The sequence below is a fragment of the Otolemur garnettii genome, unplaced genomic scaffold (genome assembly GCF_000181295.1).
Source record: "Otolemur garnettii isolate 467f Iridium unplaced genomic scaffold, OtoGar3 scaffold00174, whole genome shotgun sequence".
Lineage (NCBI taxonomy): Eukaryota > Metazoa > Chordata > Mammalia > Primates > Galagidae > Otolemur > Otolemur garnettii.
Window position 1 is genome coordinate 172289 of NW_003852569.1, and position 13099 is coordinate 185387.

A 13099-nucleotide genomic window follows, 5' to 3' on the forward strand; every position below is an offset into this window, starting at 1 on the left:
CTTCCTAGCAGTACTGACTCCTGTAGAGTCACCCTCCCACTCCCTGCATATCCGGAGAAGAGCAGCTCCTTCTCCAGGAGTAGAGATGAGGAACAATAGGGTGTGGAGGCAGCTGAGGGAGACCCAACGGAAGACAACTTGCATTTCATGAAGAACAGAGAAGACTTCCCACTGATAGCTTCTGATGTTTGAATTTAGAACTTGCTAAAACAGCAATTGGATTACTTTTCAAGTGTTGTCTCTGAATGGCTCAAGGTTTCACCCACCTCTGTCCTTGCTTCTGGAGAATCACAAAATATGCAAAATAAATATTTACTTTTGCAAGGCATCTGAAGCCCCAGACTTATTTAGCTAGTGCTCACAGACATTGGAATCCCTCCTGGAAGGAGTGGTCCTTCCTCCTTTGGGGTTTGTCCTCTATGTTATGTTGTGAGCCCCTGAGAGTAATAGAGGTCTCCTCTTTTCCCTGTTGTATCTCCAGTGGCATCCAGGGTGCCTGACCCATGGCTAACACTTCACAAAAACTTTGCAAATGAAGACACATAGAAATGAGCAACTTATGTGGGAGGAAATTCTAGGAGGGATGGTAGGCATGACAGGAAACTAGGGGCTATTTTAGCTTATTCAGGGGTCTGTCACAGAACACTGAACACCAAGTAGCTTAAAAACAACAGAAATTTATTTGTCATGGTTGGGAAGTCTGAGATGATGGTGCCACCGTGGTCAGGACCTGCTGGGCATCTGCTTCCAGCCCCTCTTCCTGCCAACTTCTCATCGTACATTATATAAATAAATCACCATTTCCTGAGAACTAAAAAAACACAAACTCTATTGAAGCATAAAACAGTATCCAGTTAGATGTAAAATATGGAAGGTATCCCCACCTGGCAGAAAAAAAGACAGGAGATCTCTTTGGGGTCTTTTTTTTTTTTTTTTTTTTTTGCAGTTTTTGGCCAGGGCTGGGTTTGAACCCACAACCTCCAGCATATGGGGCCGGTGCCCTACACCTTTGAGCCACAGGTGCCGCCCTGGGGTCTTTTTTTTATAAGGACACGAATCCCATGTTGAGGGCTCTACACTCAGAACTTAATCATCTGCCAAAGGCCTCACCTCCTGACACTATCACACTGCAAGGTTGGGGTATCCACATATGCATTTGGGAGACAACAAACATTCTGTCTACAACAGGGGATCAGGCCAAATTCTCAGCCTATGGGACACAGACAGTGGGCAGTTTCTCCTGCCGGGATCTCAGTGCAGAAACCAGACACTTGGTGTAGGGCCTGGGTTCCCTGGAAGTGGCCGCTGCCATCAGGCGGTGTCCTACACCAGACCGACGCCCTCCCAGGCCTTCCCCTCTGACAAAGCTGCTGAGGGAGGACCCTGCTTCTCACCACTCTGCTCCATCTTCAGCCCTACTACAAAGTGAGGAATAAAGATACTCCCATTACCACCTTCTCCAGAACCAGATCCATTGGTGGAGCTGCCCACAATGTTGGTGAAGTGGCTGCTGGATCAGAAATGAATCTGAGGGAAAATGACTCCACCTTCCTCCCCACCTGCCATCCTGAGCCAATGGTGCCTCCTACCTGTGCATCCTTTTCCCACATACCTCTGAAGAGAGAACTAGTAAAATCTCTGTATTTCAAGGAGGATGACCTGAAGAGTGGAACAACAAAAAAAAAAAGGAGGGGGGAGAAAAGGAGGGAGAGAGAGAGAAAAAGAAATTAAAGCTCTTTATAAAATGCATTTTTCTTTTAACACATGTGACCCATCATAATGGCTTTACTATTTATAGCAGTGGTTCTCAACCTTCCTAAGGTTGCAACCATTTAATATAGTCCAAAGGGGTTGCAACCACAGGTTGAGAACTGCTGATGTATAGAATGAAACACACTCACTGTGAAAGTATTTCATTTAAAATGTCACAAATAATCATAGGCATGCACATTGTTTTATGACCTGCTATAACATAAACATTTTTCTGTAGCAGAAAATATAAATAATATAATTTAAGTGAAAAATATTATAATTTTAATAGGATTATTAAATTTTAGATTTGTTCTTGACAGGTTTTTTTTTTTAATTTAGCAGAACAAATGGTAAATTCAAATAAGAAAGTCTTCAGCTTACATAAGTAGATCACTCTCAAATCTTACATATTGTCAGGTCTATTAACTTGTTCTGCCCATCAAAAGTCAATTCAGCTTTACTACTGTGTTCCCCAGGAGCCCTGTAATTAGATTCCCAGGTGCCGTGATATCTGGGCACCTGGGAATCTAGGGTCATACCTCTCTTTCTCCACTTTTCACTCAGTCCTCTCCTCCTAAGAGCTCAAGAGTGTAGTAACTACTGACATCCAAATGTGCCAGGGGACCAAAGGAAGCAGAAGAGAGACCTCGGGGCTTAATGACGTTATGAGAAGTTGGATTAAAGCATTGAGCACCTGGCTGTATATTTAGGAATGTGGATATTTCTATTTCTACCTCTTTTTCCTGACAGATTGTGAGCAGCCCAGAAGCAGAAAGGCACCATGCACATTCATGTCTACCCTCTTCCTAGCAAAGCCCATGGGGCAGGACCTGCGACTAAGATGGTAACTGAGTGAAGGCTGCAAGGAAGGTGGAGCAGGGAGTGAGACAGAGGCAGGTGCACAGGCACCAGAGCCTTCTGGATCCCTCCTGCCAGACACCTGGGTGAGGCCCAGGACTATAATGAATGGCTGGGCTTGTGCCAGGATGTCGCCTCCCCAGGTGTGACAGCAGCAGCATGCCCAGGCTGTGCATCACAGGCCCTGCACAGGGTAACAGGGCTCCTGCCCTGGGCTCCGCAGGACAGCCTCTCCTGCCTGCTCTACACCCACTGAATGTCTGGCAGGGGACAGGACCCAACTTGGGATGCTGGAACAGAAAGCTAAGGTTGTACCAGAAGAGGGAAGCAGAGAGGTCTGGAAGAAAGCCCTAGAGTCAGAGCTACAGAGAGGGCAGCCCTGGGGGACATGGGGCCGGGAGGGAGCCCCTGCAGGACCTGACAGCAGTTCTACAGCCTGAAAGGCTATAGGAGCACAAGGTCCCTCCAGTCCTCTTTTTGTTCATGGCCACACGTGTTTCCTGTGACATCCATCCTCTAGAATGCTTTTCCCATCCCCTTAGAGATACAAAAGCCTGGATGCCCAGTTAGACTGACAGCAGCCTGTGCTGGGTGAAGGGCAGAGTGGGAGGCAGCTAGCAGGGCCCTCCACCCCACACCTGCTTCCCTCAGCCTCCTGCACTCTTGGTTTAGGAGATATGGCACTGTAGATTCTGAGCTGATGAGTTGCTTTGTTTTTTCCAGGGCACCCTAAGTCTTGGCAAGATGTCCTGCCAGCAGAGCCAGCAGCAGTGCCAGTCCCGGCCCAAGGGCTCCCAGAAGAGCCTAGCACAGTGTCTGCTCCCAGACACCTCCTGCTGTTCTCCAAGCCCCCAGGGGCTGCCCTGGCCCCAGCTATGAGGGCGGCTGCTGGCTGAGCCACCACAGGCACTACCCCAAGTCCCACCAATGCCGATGCCAGAGCTCTGACTCCTGTGACAGGGGCAGTGGTCAGTGGGGGTGGGGAGGGCTGCTACTGACCTATGTCCTGATACTGGGAAAAGCAACTTTAAAGGAGCCGCATCAGAGCACCAAGGAAAATCCCTCCCCCCAGACACCCTGTTTCAGCTTCCACTACTGAGCTGGGTGTTTCAGCCCAGGGTCCCAGCTCTCCCAGAAGGCTCTTCCTGTCTAATTCTAATGTCTGTAATATCCTGGTCACCCCACCACCACCACCATGCCCTTGCCAATGACTGGCACTGCCTGTACCTGACCTTGTCAAAAATAAAGCTTCTGGGGCTCTTTAGCACCAGTGTCTCCCTGCCAACTCTCTTTCCCCCTCCTCAGTTCCTTGGCCAGAACCACCCAGCCCTGGTGAACCTTAGTTTTTCACCAGGAGAAAACAGCACATTGATTACCCTCTGCTCTGTGGAGGGGAGGGGAGTGGGACTGAAAGGGAGAGAAGAATGAGGTTCTGTTGCTTTAAGGCCCTGCAACTCCCGGTGAAGAACCAACTTTGCCTGTGCAAGGAGAAACAGGCTAAAGGCACTGCCGGAACTGGGGGTCTCCAGTGCGTGATACTGGGACTGCTGCGTTATTTCCATCAACTGTTAATGGAATTCTAATTATGAAACAGGAAGCCTGGAGGCAAAGAAATAGAAAATAATCTGAGGATGAGCAGAATGTGGAGTCCAGAGAGAGAGAAGACTATTTAAACGAAGGCTATCAGGAGCAGGGTGCAGGCTGGAAGCTCAGCCAAGGAGATGGCCTAAATGTGCAAAAGGAGAATTTTAGGAGGAAGAAAAAAAGAGAGAAAATTAGAAGTGTGGTTGGATTTATAAATAAGGACAATGAAAGAAGCAAGCTTTTAGTAATTTTGTAACTCTGCATTACTGTGATGTCAACACATGGGCGTCACAGCCTCACTGACCTCACATGTTTTGGCCTAAATTGTAGGACTTGAATGCTGCTGAGGTAGAGTAATGTCTCTGTATCTGAACCAAGAGTAACAGTTCACTTTGCCAGAAAGCCAGAAAAATGCCAGAGTTCAAGCTATAGCCAAATTGCAAATATTAGGAGAAAAATCATATTAAGAACTGATTAAAGAAGGCAAGGGAGAAACCTCCCCCCAAACTATAGATGACCTTATAAGACCACTGAATCAAAAAAGGGTTTATCAAATCTTGTAAATTATTTTATTTTTAATGTAAGGACCAAAAAACCCTGAGAAAACTCTAGCATCAGGCATGCAGGTCTGAAAAATAGAGATATTTGTGGAAGCAGAACCCGCAGTCTGAGATTGGTTTGAAGTCACGGGCGAACTCTGAGCCAGGGCAGCCCTGTGAGCCATGTGCTGTGACAAGAGGTGCCCTACCCTTCAAAGCTCCACTCAGGATGTGAGCACCACCCACATGCAGGCTCAGCAGGCCTGAAAACAGAATACCACAAGCTGAACAAAACTGGGGGTCAGACAGAGCCTGCTACCCAGCTGTTGATGAGGCTTAGCCCCAAGCACCCCAGACCACCACTCTGAAAAAATGATGGGGTTCTGGCAGTGCCTGAACCTAACCTGAGTGAAGAGAAAAGGAAGCAGGGTGAATGGTAAAGTACCTGGCTAGGACTCCAGAGAAGCTCTTAATAATCTAGAATTAGTAAAAGAAACTCTTAAAAATAAATCCCCAAGATAGACTCCCAAACCTCATCCAGGCAGGCGCTAAGAGACCAAGTCTCAGGCAGGACCCCTTTGTTCACTCAACACATTTTTGGAAACATCTGTTATGTGCTCAATTCCAGGCACCAGGCCTGTGGCAGGGATTGTTGAGACAAAGTCTCTTCTTTGGGGAACTTACATTCAAAATGGGTCTGAGGGAAACAGTCCCATTTTTACATGGAATGCACAGTGAGGCACAGTGGCCCTCTCCTCAGCTGCCTCTCCTCACCTGGAGGTGAACATCTGACACTGGTACCTGTTTCATAAACCCAGAGAAGACCCTCAGCCTGGGAAAAATATTGCCACTTCAAGATAATGGGTTTGGTGGTGACAAAAAGCATATCAAGAAATTGGTAGCCTCTACAGCCAAGAAAGGAGAGGGGATTCACTGTTCATGGTAAGGAACAGAGTCAGCTCACAGCCTGCCTCTGTCCTTAGGCCTTTCCTGTCTCCCTCCCTTCCTCTCCCCATGGCCCCAGTGAAAACATCCCTCTCACAGGTGCTCTTTCTTCCTGGAAACTGTACCTGTTTCATCACCTAAAGGGGATGCCTGTGCTTTGTACTCAGCCCCCAGCTCTTGCTGCTCAACAACCCTACCATTCCTCAGCTCTTCCAGGCCCACACTGGCCTGCAGAGCACACAGGGGTCTCATGGCCTAAATGGATGAGTAAATCAATGAGTAAGTAAGAAAATTAAAAGCACAGGCCTATAGGAAGGTTGAGCCACTATTTGGAGAATCTTGTGACTTCCTCACAGGAAAACTCTTGGCATCTGCCCAAGAAGTAATGGAGGGCTTAGCATGGAGATTACAAGAGCTGTCAAGCTCAACATATTCTAAAGAAGGAAGGAATTAAGAGGAGGAGAGAGGAAGGAAAGAAGGACAAAGCTGAGGTGAAAGTGTTCTCAGAGCCTCTGATCGGAGATGCAGGGAAAAGGAACTGCAGTCGAGATGATTGACTTGAAGGGAGGTTGAGACTTGCTCAGGTCAGCAACCAGGCCTAACTTTACTGATTATCTTATATACTTTCAAACATTTAGTAAGAATTTAACACAGATATAAAGAAGTGAAGTAACATTAGGAAGCTACCATTAAGATTACAATTCAGTGTGAAGGCTGAGGAACACATATACAATCGATTTTGTTTAGAGTAAAAACATATAGGAGACTGACTGTCTGTTCTTGCTGGCCCAGACTGAAACTAGAGATTATAATGTTAATAAAGGAAGAAGACAGAGAACAGAACCCAAGGCTAGAGGACATGTGTTCAAGCTTCCAGCTGCAACTCAGCCTGATTCTCCAGATCTCTTTTTCGAGGGTCTTTCTGCATATTTCTGCATATCTATAGGCAGGTACAGAAGCTCGATCTTTGAAGAAATCTTTCTCAGAATCATTCTCCTGGGAGAGCACATTGAAGCCAACTGCCATGTCTGAGCATGGGGTGCTTATCTCTACACTGAGGAAATAAATAAATAAATAAGGGAGAGGGAAGGAGGTAGAGGAAAGGAGGTGGAGGGAAGGAAGGAAGGAAAAAAGGAAGGAAGGAAGGAAGGAAGGAAGGAAGGAAGGAAGGAAGGAAGGAAGGAAGGAAGGAAGGAAGGAAAGAGAGAGAAAGAAAGAAAGAAAGAAAGAAAGAAAGAAAGAAAGAAAGAAAGAAAGAAAGAAAGAAATGAATTTGGACACTTAGGGGCTTGGATTTCTTCCAACAGAAAAACTCCCTTCCCTTTCCTCTTCCCTCCCAACCACCACAACCTGGAAGGCTCCACTGTCCCTGCAGCACCTGTGTTTCTGCCAGGCGCCTGAGGACACATGGAGAGCCTGGTGCGAGTGCCCTTTTGCTTAGGTCCGAGCCACAGAGCTCACTCTCCAACCCCACCTCCAGTCCCCCAAGTATCTCTCCCCCACTTTATGGGATTTGTTTTCCTAAGAACTTCCAATGGAAGGTTCTTGGCTGTTCCAGGGATCTCCTCATCTCTGATTTTCAAAACTCACCTCACCCCCTTTGCAGCTGCTTTGCACCCCACTCTGAGGTTCTACAGGATAAAGAGTCCCCCCTTCAACTCCATGCACCTGCACTCTGCCTGTGCTTTGCACTCAGCCCCGAACTCTTGCTGCTCAATAACCCTACCATTCCTCAGCTCTTCCAGGCCCACACTAGCCTGCAGAGCACACAGGGCTGTCTTATGGCCTGAAAACAGGATTTCAGAGTAGACATGACTGGGGTTTATGCACCAAGTTTGTAATTCCACCTTGGCAACCACAAACGCAGCTCCTAGACTCTGTAGTGTGTCCTCTGACAAGAGTTGCTGAAACCAGCCTCAGAGTCTTGGCCGTGAAGTCTGTGAAGACAGACCTGGCCTCCTACGTGCCACTAAACCTCCTGCTATTGGTGAATCTACCCACAGGTGTGAAGAGATGCAACCTGAATTAAGCAAGAAGTTTGGACTTGAGACATCAGTGCAGTCAGGGGAAGCCGGCAGTTACCACTGATGATCCCCCACCAAAAGTTGTCCCTAACAAGTGAGATCTCAGTAGTAACACAAATTTTTCAGGCTTCATCAGGAGTCTCCCAGACTAAGCCCCAAACCCATTCATTCAATAATCCATTTGTTCAATAAGTATTTATGTGGCACTAGTCTAGGTACTTGGGTCAATGTGAAACAAGACAGTCCCCTGCCAGGGAGTTTATATCCCACCAAAGGTGTCTTCTATTTCCTTACCAGGGAGCAGATGTAGACCAAGGTGGTTCAAGATCCCATCAGATTCCCATTCTGGGGCACTGGATAGATACTGGTGAAGCATTGCTAAACCCATTGAAGGCACCAATCATGGGAACATTTTTGAGAATTTGATGTGTTTGTTTTGGCAGATACAAAAAACATCTGATATCTGCTTACTTCCACATTAAACGTAAGAGTTGAGTAAAGCAAGGGATAGATTAAGCATCCCAATGATGAAATGTTTGCTCAGAGTTGTCCTCATCCCTTCCTCACTTCCTAAGTCACAGTGACTAGCCCCACTCACCCTGATAGCTCGAAAGCACTTCAGTGTCCTGCTTGGCTATAGGACATGTGCACAGCTAAAAAAGATGGCCACACCTACAGCCTCTTCTGTATCAGGATAATTATACACATTTAATGTAATAATAATTATAGTCAAAATGTTGTCATTTTAAGATACATCCAAAATGTAAATGTCCCATTTTTATATAATTTTAATATATCATGATATACAGGATGAAATGTATGTATGTATTGTTATAATAAATGCAATGGGCAAATACTATGTAGCATTTATTGAACTTTCCATAACCTTGTTATTACATTAACCTTATATTAATCATATTCATCAATTATCACTCATGTCTGAGCTAATGGCTCTTAGCCATCCAGCTACTATGAATCACTCTCTTCCCCAGCTCTCCTAGATTCACTACTACAGTCACTAAGATACCCACACAAGGTCCCTTAAATGTACATTAATCTATAAGGCACATTGCCACAGACTTTGTAGATTTCTTAGCTCTGTCTCTGATTTTACCTGTGACACCCCTGGATCATTGTGCCTCTACATAGGTGGATTTTTCTTTCCTAAGACATCTCTACCTTAACACAGGTAATAGGAGAAACAGGGAGTGATTGGAAACTGGGAATGAGTGCCTGTCTCTAAAAAGCACAGCATATCATTCTGCCCTTGAGATCTCAGGTGTTCCCAGTGCTCCCCTCAGTCCTGTCCTCCCTCTGCCCCCGAACTATCTCTTCCCATGTGCTCCCTGATGCTTCTGGGGTCCACAAGCTTTCATTAGTTGTCCTGTCTAGTTTTACTGCTCTTGGACAGACACAAGCTCCACTTCTTGCTCATCCCATCAGCCACCCCAAGTGACAACAGATGACTAATCTGTGTTCATAATTCACTCAGAATCAGCAAAGAGCAACAAGGGTTTAACACCCGAAACTCTGACCTCAGGCCTAAGGACTCCCACACGTGTGTTACAGCATCCTCTGACTCATTTTCCTAATTGTCTCCCAGCCCCACTACTCTGTCAGCTTAAGCACAGGGGCAGTACCTTCTTTGCCCCTGAATCCCCTTTGCTCAGCACACTGCCATCTCGATATACATTATTTAAAGAGTAAATGATTTTTTTGTTAATTATTTTTTATTAAATTATAACTTTTACATTGATGCATTTATGGGGCTCAGGGTACTGCTTCAATATACAATATGAAATGTTTACATTGAACTAAGTAACACATCCATCACAATTATACTCATATCTTAATAGTTTTGAAATGTACCATTGCATCATGCACATTAGGTGAGGTCCCCCTAAATACCCTCTCTCCTCCTATATTCCCCCTCCCCTCCCCCTCTCTCCTCTTCCCTTCTACTTTCTGGACTATAGTTATGTTTTGCCATTCATATGAGTGTGTAGGTGGTTATATACTGATTTCATAGTAGTATTGAGTACATTGGATACCTTTTCCTCATTCTTGAGATACTTTACTAAGAAGAATATGTTCCAGCTCCATCCAGGTAAACATAAAATATGTGAAGTCTCTATCTTTTTATGGCTGCATAGTATTCTATGGTGTACATATACCACAATTTGTTAATCCATTCATGGGTCAATGGGCACTTGGGCTGTTTCCATGTCTTGACTATTATGAATTGGGCTGCAATAAAAATTCTGGTATAAATGTCTTGTTGTAAAATAATTTTTGATCATCTGGGTATATACCTAGTAAAGAAATTGCAGGATCAAATGGTAGATCTACTTTTAGTTCCTTGAGGGTTCTCTAAACTTCTTTCCCAAAAGGTCATATTAGCTTGCATTCCCACCAGTAGTGTAGAAGCGTTCCCTTCTCTCCAAATCCATGCCAACATCTGTAGTTTTGGGATTTCGTGATGTGGGCTAATCTTACTGGAGTTGGATGATATCTCAAAATTGTTTTGATTTGCATTTCTCTGATGATTAACAATGATGAGCATTTTTTCATGTATTTGTAGGCCATGTGACTGTCTTCATCAGAGAAGTTTCTGTTCAAGTCTCTTGCCCACATGGAAATGGGGTTATTTATTCTTTTCTTATTGATTAGTTTGAGTTCTGTATAGATTCTAGTTATCAGATCTTTGTCAGAAGCATAACCTGCAAAAATCTTCTCCCATTCTGAAGGTGGTCTGTTTGCTTTACTTACTGTGCTCTTGGCTGTGCAAAAGCTTTTTAGTTTGATCAGATCCCAGTAATGGATTTTTGATGTTGCTTCAATTGCCCGGGGGGTCCTCCTCATAAAATATTCTCCCAGGCCGATTTCTTCACGTGTTTTCCCTGGACTCTCTTCTAGTATTTTTATAGTTTCATGTCTTAAGTTTAAATCTTTTATCTAGTGAGAATCAATTTTTGTTAATGGTGAAAGGTGGGGGTCCAGTTTCAGTCTTCTACAGGTCTCCAGCCAGTTCACTCAGCACCATTTGTTAAATAGGGAATCTTTCCCTCACTGAATATTTTTGATACACTTGTCGAAGATCAAATGACCATCAGCAACTGGGTTCATCTCTTGGTTCTCTATTTTGTTTCATATATCTACCACTCTGTTTTTGTGCCAGTACCATGCTGTTTCTGATAATGTTATACCTCCTGATTTGTTCTTATTTCTGAGTAATGTATTTGCTATTTGAGATTTTTTCTGATTCCATATAAAACAAAGTACTATTTTTTTCAAGTTCTTTAAAGTATGACAATGGTGCTTTAATAGGGATCGCATTAAATCTGTAGGTTGCTTTGGGTAGTATGGACATTTTAACAATGTTGACTCTACCCAGCCATGAGTACTGTATGTTTTTCCATTTGTTGACATCTTCAGCTATTTCTCTTCTCAGAGTTTCATGGTTCTCTTTAAAGAGCTCTTTCACGTCCTTTGTTAGGTAAATTCCCAGATATTTCATCTTCTTTGGCACTATGGTAAAAGGAATAGAGTCCTTGATTGTTCTTTCAGCTTCACTGTTGTTGGTGTATATAAAAGCTACTTACTTGTAAGTATTGATTTTGTATCCAAGATACTTCTGTATTCCTTGATCACTTCTAAGAGTTTTGAAATTGAGTCCCTGGGATTTTCCAGTATAGGATCATATCATTAGCAAAGAGTGAGCAGTTGATCTCCTCTGACCCTATTTGGATATCCTTGATCGCCTTCTCTTGCCTGATTGCAGTATCTAAGACTTCCATTACTATGTTAAATAGCAGTGGAAACAGTTGGCATCCTTGCCTCATTCCTGATCTGAGTTAAAATGTTTTCAATTTTATATCATTCAATACGATATTGGCTGTGGGTTTGCTGTAGATGGCCTCTATCAGTTTAAGAAATGTCCCTTCTATGCCTATTTTCTTAACAATTCTGATCATGAAAGGATGCTGGATATTATCAAAGGGTTTTTCTGCATCAATTGAGAGAATCATATGGTCTTTGTTTTTTAAGAGTGAATGATTTTAATGAATGAAAACTCAAGAATGGCAGACCCATAGAAAGACTGAAGTACAGATATTTGAACAGCCTTGGGATTTCTTGGATCCCTTCTCTTGTCAAAACTCTTGACACTGGCCTTGGAGAAACAAAAGGTTTGGGGCTGCTGAGGGATAGAAGCTGCCTCCTGGGCAAAACTCACCACCTCACCCCTCCCAACCTACCCCCCATTTCTTGCCTGTAAACCAAAACAGGAAAAGCACTCTAAGATTTGGTGTCCTTCCTGGAGTCAGGATCCCTCAACCCAAGTTACTTTCTATTTCCCTGCTCCTCTCTGCCTGGGAGGAACTTTTCCTAAACTGTGGATTCGGGGCTACAAGTTCTGAAATAAACAGGGAACAAGTGGATTTTTTTTTAAAACTGATGCATTTTACCTCCCCTAAAGTTGTTAAACTTCTCCCAAGATGTCCTAAAAGCAAAACTAGGAGTAGCATTGAAGTCTCCCCAGATGTCCCCCAAGTCCTACTCAGCTGTCCTGCTCCATGCCCACCTGTAGTCTCTTCCTGCTGAGCTGAGCTCTGGGCGCTGCCATTGTTCCAGCTCTGGAGAGCATGTCTGCCTCAGCCACCCAGGTTTACATACCTATGGACCACAGCATCAGGGCTCTGGCTGCCATCAATCTGCTGTACCCAGTGCCTTGAAAGCCAGAGGAACTAGGTTGAATGACTCAACAAACTAGGGAGATGGGCCTCTTCCATGCTTTCTTCCTCCACTGTCATTCCACCTCCAGGGTTGAGAAGTTCCATGGAACTATTAGTGATGATGACAGGAATGGGAATTTCCTCACAGAATTTATTGTTTAATCTGAAAATCATATATACCAAAAATCTTAATCTTTTTTGTTTTTAAGCCACATGCATCCATAAACAACTGGTTTCCAGCTCTCAGTGTGTCCTGGTCTCAGCAGCCCTCATGTTTCTAGAATGACCCTTACTCAGCAGAATCCCCAGGTACAGTCCCAACTACTGCACTTTCATGGTGCCCACTCCATAGTTTCTCTGTCAAACATCATTGGGTTATTTTAATGCTCACATTTACTGTCCTTCCCAAGCACCCTGCAGATATCCATCCCATAATCCATTCCAGGATCTCTAGAGGTGAGACCTGCCTCAGGGACAAAGTGTTCCTTGAGCACCAAGTTTCAGTCACTAGCGTGATGCACCTGCCTGGAACCCAAAACAGCCCCTCATGCTCCTACTGTGTACACTCCTCTCTGCACAGTCAGGATAGACAGGAAGTGAGGAGAAAACATGTTACATAGGAAGAATGTAGCCAAGAACTGGAAAAGGAGATGGCAGGTGTTGA